The sequence below is a fragment of the Gekko japonicus genome, unplaced genomic scaffold, assembly GCF_001447785.1.
Source record: "Gekko japonicus isolate JY-2015 unplaced genomic scaffold, Gekko_japonicus_V1.1 scaffold5241, whole genome shotgun sequence".
Classification (NCBI taxonomy): Eukaryota; Metazoa; Chordata; class Lepidosauria; order Squamata; family Gekkonidae; genus Gekko; species Gekko japonicus.
In genome coordinates this window covers 41807-51717 of record NW_015166595.1, presented here as the reverse complement: position 1 = coordinate 51717, position 9911 = coordinate 41807, and the positions used below count along the sequence as shown (strand labels likewise).

The 9911-nt window shown below is 46.4% G+C and overlaps 1 pseudogene; it reads left to right on the top strand.

Annotated features, from left to right (window-relative positions):
- The window catches only part of LOC107111418, a 10811-nt pseudogene extending 3654 nt beyond the window's left edge, over positions 1-7157 (top strand).
- Positions 7158-9911: the final 2754 nt, after the last annotated feature.

Genomic DNA, 9911 nt, shown 5'->3' with positions numbered 1-9911 from the left:
ATATAAAGACCAGATGTTGTATCCTGAAATGATAAAAATAGAGGGGGGGAAGGGAAAAAGAAACTCAAATTATAATTTCAAATGTATACCAAATCCTTATTAATGTCAACAAATGATTTTTTCAAACTAGAATTACCTTACATGTTTGTGACTGTGTTACTGCTATTAATGATGGGCCATAGGTATAGCCATATCTATTCCAATTATTCTAAATAAAAACCATGAAATGAAATAGTGAAATTATTATTAATAATGGTTCCAATTGTATATTCAAAGTAGCCTAATAGCCATGAAAAATTAAATTAACCAACAAACCTGGTAAATGAGATTTCATAAGTCTGAATGTGTGTCACTCCGTTATAGGCTGCTGTATTGGCATATATATATACTATGTTGTAATAGTGACCACTGAGGAAGGCCCTGTGAAGCCAAAATGCGTTTGGTCTTCAGTTGGAAAGTGTTGACCCATCATGTGTATTCATATTTGATATGCTTTTATTAGGCTGATACTTGAAAAAATTTTTTAACTCGAATATATTTTAATATGTGTACGCCCTAATAAATTTTGTACTTTTATAACTCCCTTTGCCCATGCCAACTTCTGCATCTTCTGCCCTCCCCGACTGCCCCCTTCCAGTGTGCCTTCTCTGCCTGGCATGAACTCTGAGGAGGGGTAGCGGTTAAGTTTGGTGTGGTGGTTAAGTGCGCAGACTCTAATCTGGGAGGCCCGGGTTTGATTCCCCACTCCTCCACTTGCACCTGGCTGGGTGACCTTGGGCAAGTCACAGTTCTATTAGAGCTGTTCTCTCAAGGGCAGTTCTCGGGAGAGCTCTCTCAGCCCTCACAGGGTGTCTGTTGTGGGGAGGGGAAGGGAAAGGAGTTTGTAAGCTGCTCTGAGACTTCGAGTGAAGGGCGGGGTATAAATCCAATCTCCTCCTCTTCTTCTTCTTCTTCTTCTTCTTCTTCCAGGGTCCCTTTTCCTTTGAGGAGGTGGCCGTGTATTTCACCGAGGCAGAGTGGGCCCTGCTGGATCCGGGACAAAGAACTCTCTACAGGGAAGTCATGCTGGAGAACTATCGGAGTGTGGCCTCTCTGGGTAAGGATCTTTCTTAGGCGCCAAAGATGTGAACTGCTGCCATTCGGATGAGGCACGAATCAAAACACTGAACACGAGTACATCGTTTTCAGGCCTGCCCCACTAATTGTCCCCTATTGGGAGTCTTGAGGAGTTGGGGTGGCAGTAAATGACATTCAGCATGGACTGGGAAAGTGACGCAAGCAGGGCTCCCTCTAAGCGGTGGAGTCTTGTGAGCAACATTTCTACTCTGTGTTGAGCTGCCAGCATTTAAGTTGTGAGCGAGCGGTTTGGCTCCTGCATTCCACTTGCCACTGCTGGATCACCCTGGGGAAGCCATAGTTCTGTCAGAGCTGTCCTTGAAAGGACAGTTCTTGAAAGAGCTCTCTCAGGCCCACCTACCTCACAGGGTGTCTGTTGTGGGGAGGGGAAAGGAAAGGAGTTTGTAAGCCGCTCTGAGACAGCTATTGAAGGGCAGGGTATAAATCCAACCTGTTCTCTTCTTCTTCTTCTGCATGTGGGGGTACAGAGAATTCTCTTCTGGGGCCTGCTTGCGTCCAGCGCCACTGCCATATTCGCACCCCGTCATGTGGCAGCTGTGTTTTGGCCCGGGGGGGGGCGTTATTTGGCAGTATGAGAGGCAGTTTGGTGTAGTGGTTAGGAGCGCAGACTCTAATCTGGGAGAACTGGGTTTGATTCCCCGTTCCTCCGCATGCAGCTGCTGGGTGACCTTGGACAAGTCACAGTTCTCTCAGAGCTGTCCTCTCAAGGGCAGTTCTCAAGAGAGCTCTCTCAGGCCCACCTACCTCACAGGGTGTCTGTTGTGGGGAGGGGAAGGGAAAAGGAGTTTGTAAGCCGCTCTGAGACACCTTTGGGTAGTGAAGGGCAGGGTATAAATCCAATCTCCTCCTCCTCCTCTTCCACACATCAGGGGCCTAGTCCTTTTACCAACCACACAACTCAATGGCCGGGAGGGCAGTGCTGGTGTTCTCCAGTGATAATGGTCACTATGTGGCCTGGAGCCTCTGCCACATGCATGGCCTTGTGTGCGCGATGCCTGCTCCCCCATTAGATGATCCGCCATCCTTCTGCCTGGGGTGGCTACCGCTGCATGGGGGTGATGCAGCTTGCCGACGATCCCTGGTTTGAGCCCCCAGCATTCCCCTGCCATGGATCACCTGACAGCTTTGGCCGAAGGTGTCACTGCCACACAGACATCTATTGGGTGTTGTAAATAAGAAGCGGGAGACTGACCAGTTATGAAGGTGCACAGAGAGTTTATATAGTTATAAAGGTGAATAGATACAGACATATTGACAGGCTATTGAACAGCATGCCGTGCCTTAGTCTCTGAGAACTGAGTCCCCCTCCAGCTTACTAAGCTGATAGCTATTAGGCTAAACCCCAGCCAATCTCTAACAAGGTGATGTAATCACTAGCTCTAACAAGCCCAGAAAGAGCAACACCTGCTAGAAAACACCTGGCTGTAATTACATGATGACTAGCATGACAGCTAGGTCTGACAAACAGATCAAACTGATCTATAGTGACTGCTTGCTACCTCTATCACTCTGACATATATCTCAATAACATCTTGGGCTTATTGGGCTTTGCTTGGCCTGGGTCTTCCCATGCACGTGGCCTCAGATCTCGGCCCCTGGCCCCCTGCATCCACAGGTTCAACTTGTCTCCCCAGTCCCCTTCCATGGTTGCTTGGGGGCTCAGGGGAGTTGCAACACTTGGAACATAGGAACATAAGAGAAGCCAAAGTTGGATCAGGCCAAAGGCCCATCCAGTCCAACACTCTGTGTCACACAGTGGCCAGAAATGCCAGGTGTCATCAGGAGCTCCAGCAGTGGGGCCAGGACATTAGAAGCCCTCCCACTGTTGACCCCCCCAAGCACCAAGAAGACAGAGCATCACTTGCCTCGGAGTCCCTATCTATACCTTGTTGTGGCTAATAGCCACCGATGAACCTCTGCTCCATATGCTTATCTAAGCCGTCCATGTTTGTAGCCGCTACCACTTCCTGTGGCAGTGAATTCCATGTGTTAATCACTCTTTGGGGGAAGAAGTACTCCCTTTTATCCGTTCTAACCCGACTGCTCAGCAATTTCAATGAGTGCACATTTTGTACTAGCTGTGGCTTCCGGATCAGATACAAGGGTAGCCCATGTAAAGTGAGATACAGTAGTCCAGTCTGGAAGTGACTGTTGTGTGGATCACTGTAGCCAAGTTGCAAGTGGAAAGGTAAGGGACTAGTTGCTGAACCTGCCAAAAATGAAAAAGGCTGACTGGGCAACTGCTGTGACCCGGGCCTCGATTGATAGGGAGGCATCCAGTATCACTCCTAGGCTCCGAACCCTGGGCACCTTCGAACCCTGGGCGCCGGTGTTAAGATAAGGAAGAAATTGCTAGGGCTGGCCTGGTGCTCATTGTCTTGGTTATTTGGGTCCTTATTCAGGCCAGATTATCAGGAAGGGAGCCCCGTAGGTCCTTGGGGAAAAGGCCCTTCGGTTGACCTCCACCAGATATGGCACTCACATGATTAATGGAGGAGTTGCATGATTAATGGGGAAGTGGGGAGTTACTTAAGAACAGGCTGAACGAGGGGAAATGGTCATCAACACTTGTCTTCAGTCGTCAGCTAGATATCTTTTCCCCACAACAACTGGTATCTTTTCCACAAACTATAGGGGTACCCTTTAAATTGTGAGGTTAACTTGGTAAGGTCTTGGCTTCTCCCTCTCCCTCAGCAAACATGTTTGGGGGGGGGATTTCTGCCAAAGGACATGGCACACCATGAATGAGGAGTGCCCGACTGGCAGCCATGGAGACAGGACCTCTTCCTTGATTCCAGCAGCAGATGTAGAGAAGACCCTTGGGGAATTCCAGGGGTTCTCTTTGGAAAAAGCCAAGAATGAAGAGGCTGAAGGAAACTACACAGACAGGCGGGAAGCCACTCTTAACATGTATATTATTGTACATTTCGATGTACAGCAGAAACCAGCCCCTGAAACACTTACAATCAGTGTTCCCTCTAAGCTGAGTTAGCGTGAGCTAGCTCACAGTTTTTTAGACTCCAGCTCACAGATTTTTGTTTTAGCTCAGGAAGGGATGGCTCCAGAGTAAACTTATTTATGCAGAAGCCAAATCGCTCGCTCACAACTTTAATGCCAGTAGCTCACAAAGTAGAACTCTGGCTCACAAGACTTCACAGCTTAGAGGGAGCATTGCTTACAGTGTGGATGGAATTTCAAGTGCAAACCAGACCTCCTTCTGTGAGTGCTAACAAGATCTCTCTCTCTTTACTCCAACAGAAGGTGATCAGAGGAATGAGGAGGTTGAGGAGTTGCATTGTCTGTCACCAGATGACATCAAGAATGAAGACTTGAGAGGAAACTTCAGGAATCAAGGCAGACCCAAGAGGCAGAAGGGAAGCCATATAGCCGAGAAGGGGGATCAACCCATTCCTTGCCAGGGGGGAGATTTCTGTGAAGTAATTCACATGGTGGGAGAAACATACGAGTGTTTGGAATGTGGAATGAACTTCTCCGATCAAACTCAATATAATATCCATCTGCGAATGCATAGTGGAAAGAATACCTATCAATGTCTGGAATGTGGAAAGAGCTTCCTTTGCAGAGCAGAGCTCCTTAAACATCAACAAATAGGCGCAGGAAAGAAGCATAGCTGTTCAAACTGCGGTGAGAGTTTCTCACAGAAATCAGACCTTATTAAACATCAAAGCATTCATTCAGGTGAGAAGCCATTGATCTCTTCAGAGAGTGAAATGATATCCTCTGAGGGAAGACAGGGAAATCTACACTTCCCAAGGAACATTATAATGAAGGCATGTAAATGCTTTCAGTGCGGAAGGTACTTTAAATTCAGAACACAGCTCCTTGTGCACCGAAGAATGCACACAGGGGAGAAAGCTTTTGAATGCTCAGAGTGTGGGAAGAGGTTCAGTGAGAGTGGCGCTCTTCAACAACATCAAAGAAATCACGTAGGGGAGAAACCTTTCGAATGCTCAGAGGGTGGAAAGAAATTCAGTGGGGCTGGCCATCTTCAACAACATCAGAGAGTCCACAGAGAAGATAAACCTTTTGAGTGCTCAGAGTGTGGAAAGAGATTCAGTCAGAGTGGCAAACTTCAACTGCATCAAAGAATCCATACAGGGGAGAAACCTTTTGAATGCTCGGAATGTGGAAAGAAATTCAATCAGAGTAACAATCTTCTACAGCATCAAAGAACTCACACAGGGGAGAAACCTTTTGAATGTTCAGAGTGCAGAAAGAGATTCAGTCACAAATGTAGTCTTGCAAATCACCTAAGAATCCATACAGGAGAGAAACCTTTTGAATGTGCTGAGTGTGGAAAGCAATTCTGTTACAGTAGCAATTTTCTACAGCATCTAAGAACCCATACAAAGGAGAAACCGTTTGAATGCTCAGAGTGTGGAAAGACATTCAATAAGAACAGCCATCTTCAAGAACATCAAAGAACCCACACAGGTGAGAAACCTTTTGAATGCTCAGAGTGTGGAAACAGATTCAATCACAAATTTAGTCTTCAGCGGCACCTTAGAATCCACACAGGGGAGAAACCTTTTGAATGCTCAGAGTGTGGAAAGAGGTTCAGGTTGAGTGAAAGTTTTCAACAGCATCTTAGAACACACACAGGGGAAAAACCATTTGAATGCTCAGAGTGTGGAAAGAAATTCAGTCAGAGTAGCAATCTCCTACTGCATCAAAGAACCCACACAGGGGAGAAACCTTTTGAATGCTCAGAGTGTGGAAAGAGATTCAGTCACAAACGTAGGCTTACAAAGCACCTAAAAATGCACACAGGGGAGAAACCTTTTGCATGTTCTGAGTGTGGAAAGCGATTTTGTGACAGTAGCAATCTTCAACGACACTTAAGAACCCACACAAAGGAGAAACCATATGAATGCTCAGAGTGTGGAAAGAAATTCAGTCAGAGCAGCCATCTTCAGAAGCACTTAAAGACCCACACAGGGGAGAAACCTTTTGAATGCTCAAGCATGTGGGAAGCAATTCAGGTTGAGTAGCCATCTTCCCAAGCATTTGAGAATTCACACCGGGGAGAAACCTTTTGAGTGCTCAGAGAGTGGGAAGAGATTCAGTCAGAATGACAATCTTCAACTGAGTCTGGAAACACCTTCAAATGGAGCATCACTTTTCAACAGGATCTAAGAACCCACACCAAGGGGGGGGGGGAATTAATGCACGGAGTGTGAAAAGAAATCCATTCAGAGACGTGATCTTCAAAAGCATCTACGAACTCATACGGGGAGAATCCTTCTACATGCTCAGAGTGTGGCAAGAGATTCACCTAGCCTGACCATTTTCAACGGCATTGAAGACCTCACACAATGAGAAACCATATAACTGCTTAGCTTGTGAAAGGAACTTTAATCTTATTTCACACAAAAAAGAAAACCACAAACCATAAAATGGGTTGAAACCATGTAAATTCTGGTAAAGTGCTTGTATCTGCCCAGAATCCTTACTCTATTCTAGAAGAAACTATAGAAAGATTCCAACTGAGCACAAAGCTCAAACAGATCTCATGGGGAAGAAAGAAAATATGTGTAGTGCCAGTTTCGTGTAGTGGTTAAGTGTGCGGACTCTAATCTGGGAGAACCGGGTTTGATTCCCCACTCCTCCACTTGCACCTGCTGATGTGACCTTGGGTCAGTCACAAGCTCTGGCACAGCTGTCCTTGAAAAAGAGCAGTTTGTGTCAGAGTTCTCTCAGCCCCACCCACCTCACAGGGTGTCTGTTGTGGGGAGGGGGGAGGGAAAGGAGTTTGTAAGCCGCTCTGAGACTCCAAGTGAAGAGCGGGGTATAAATCCAATCTCCTCTTCTCTTCTTCGTCGTCTTCTACTGTAAGGAGGTTCAGGACCAGCCCATATCTCCTTAAGCATTGAAGAATCCACACAGGGGAGGATCCTCATAAATACTCACTGTGTAGCAAGACCCTGAGGCAGAGATCCAACCTTCCTGTATCTCAGGTAATTCACACAACGGCGAACCTTTCCCCTAGTGGGATCTGATGAGACTTTTCTTCGAACGCCCAGGTGACTGGAGGCTCAGATACACTCCAAAAGTAGTTACGCAAAGCAGGGCCTTTTTAGTGGCTGCCCTTCTTCAGTCTTATCTGCCAAGCTAACTCCTTCTAATATCTGCAAAACTGGCAGATGATAACCGTATCCATTAACTGATGCAGGCCTTGCTGAAATTGTTAACATGCTGATTGCTTAGCCTGAAATGAGTTCACATCCAGTGCTATTGACTTCACAATGCATTTCTGTCCGTGTGGGTTTCTTATTTCTAAGATCCTTCTGTAAATGAATATATAAAATACAGAATATGGAACTCTACTGTAGCCACTGTTTCTTGGGCCCACATCGTTGGGCCCTAGCAGCTGCTGTGGAGGCTGCCCCAATCTGACAGGAGTGGGTTCAAACTGAAAGTGACCTAGGTCCAATACCGCCCAATGCACTCCCAGGAACTGTCCCCAATTGAAATTTTCCCCAAGGGGAAAGCAGCTTTGAGCAGTAACAATGAGGAAATTCAGACAGACAATATAATCCGGAAGAGGAACAGTTCCCAAACGGTTTCTGGTCTGTCATTTCAGACAGAACTGTTTAAGAACCGGTTCCCTACCGGAATATATTTGTAATTTCAGACACAAATGCTTCTGTCCCGTTTAGGAGACGGGGCTGAAGCATTTTACCTGTCAACCGCTTCCAAGTAGTCTTCAGTTTATTCTCCTGGTTCCGATGTGCTTTTTCCCGCCGTTTTTCGCTTGTGCGGGCGATATCCGGCTTTTTTTTTTAACATTCGCTTTATAGCGCTATAACGCAACAGCATTATATCAACCCCATTGAAATCCCTGGAGTGTTTTGTTATAGTGCTATAGCGCTCTAAAGCGAATGTTTTTTTAAAAAAGCCGGAGATAGCCCACATGGGCGAAAAATGGCAGGGAAAAAGCAGTGCAGTCTGAAATGGCAAACCGCTTCAGATCCAGCTCTTTACCGGAAGGGGAAAGCCATGTGTGAAATGGCAGCCCTAGACCAGTTTACTCCACAACGGCTCAAAAACGGGTTAAAAAGGGTAATGTGAAATTCCTAATTGTTTTATCCCTGATTAATCTCATCAATGCCTTGTTAAGAGGGACCCCGCGCATTAGCAAGCCCTCTGGACACACTTTTGGGTATAACTAGTCCAGTGCAGCCCCATTTCTGTGTGTCTGCCATGGGTGCCTACTGGCAGCACACCCCCAAACATTGTTTGGGGTCATGTTCCATCTTCACAGTCTCTGCTCCGTGGGCTCCTGATCTCCTGGATAGGTAAAAGTATAATTCCCCCAACATCCTCCTATTAGCCCTGCTCACCTCTGTACTTCAAATACTTATGTGTATGTTTTAAACTGTGTTTTATTTCTGTATGTGTGCATTTTATTAGGATTTTCTTCTTTTTAATAAAAACAACCATTTTAGGTTAAGCAATGGACTGGTTATTGGGAGCTCTATTAGAGGGGAAGATCCCCGTAAACGTAGGTAGGAGATCCTCCGCTAATACACCACCTTTCGCTGAGGCCTGCCATTTAGCTAAATTCCCCTAGAAACTGAGCCCACTCGTGGGGAGGGCGGGGTATAAATATAATGAAATAAATAAATAAGGCAGCGATTCAGCTTCTTAAATCTATGCTGGTAAGGGTAACACCTAGGATAGCCAGGCCAGATCTACAATACCCCCCAGGTGGTGAAAGTAACTGTAGATGTACACTGTACACCATACTGCATTGTTTGGTGCCGTGATTCCCCCACTCCTCCACTTGCACCTGCTGGATGACCTTGGGCAAGCCGTAGTTCTGATAAGAGCTGTTCTTGAAAAAAGCTGTTTCTGCCAGAGCTTTGGGTACTGAAGGGTGGGGTATAAATCCAGTCTCCTCCTCCTTCTCCTTCTCCTCCTTCTCAGGAACAAATCCTATATAGGAATCTCACATTCAATGTTACCTTCAAGTTGACACATTCCTTGATTGACTTTTCTGTTCATCTACTTGGGCAAGGTCTCCTCACTTATTTTCAGCTTGGTGTCATGGGTTAAGTGCACGGACTCTAATCTGGGAGAACCGGGTTTGATTCCCCACTCCTCCACTTGCACCTGCTGGATGACCTTGGGCAAGCCATAGTTCTGATAAGAGCTGTCCTTGAAAAAAAGCGTTTCTGTCAGAGCTTTGGGTAGTGAAGGGTGGGGTATAAATCTAATCTCCTCCTCCTCCTCTTCTTCTCGGGAACAAATCCTATATAGGAATCTCACATTCAATGTTACCTTCAAGTTGACACATTCCTTGACTGACTTTTCTGTTCATCTACTTGGGCAAGGTCTCCTCACTTATTTTCAGTTTGGTGTCGTGGTTAAGTGGGCGGACTCTAATCTGGGAGAACCGGCTCTGTTCCCCCACTCCTCCACTCGCACCTGCTGGATGACCTTGGGCAAGCCACAGTTCTGATAAGAGCTGTCCTTGAAAAAAGAGCCATTTCTGTCAGAGCTTTGGGTAGGGAGCCCAGAAGATATGAAGATATGTTGAAGCTTCCCTTCGGTATCTCTTATACAGTGTCTCCTTACCATCTTTAAAAAAGCACTTCCCCCACCAGACAAATAAGCCCACAAAAATCCTGCGTTGGGTTCAACCGCAGCCCCATCCGAAGACCCTGTGTGGGGCCAGGGCTACCAGAGGGTGTCCAAAGCCTACCCATCAGAGGAGGTGGAAGAAAATTAAAGACTCTGTTGCCAAGTTG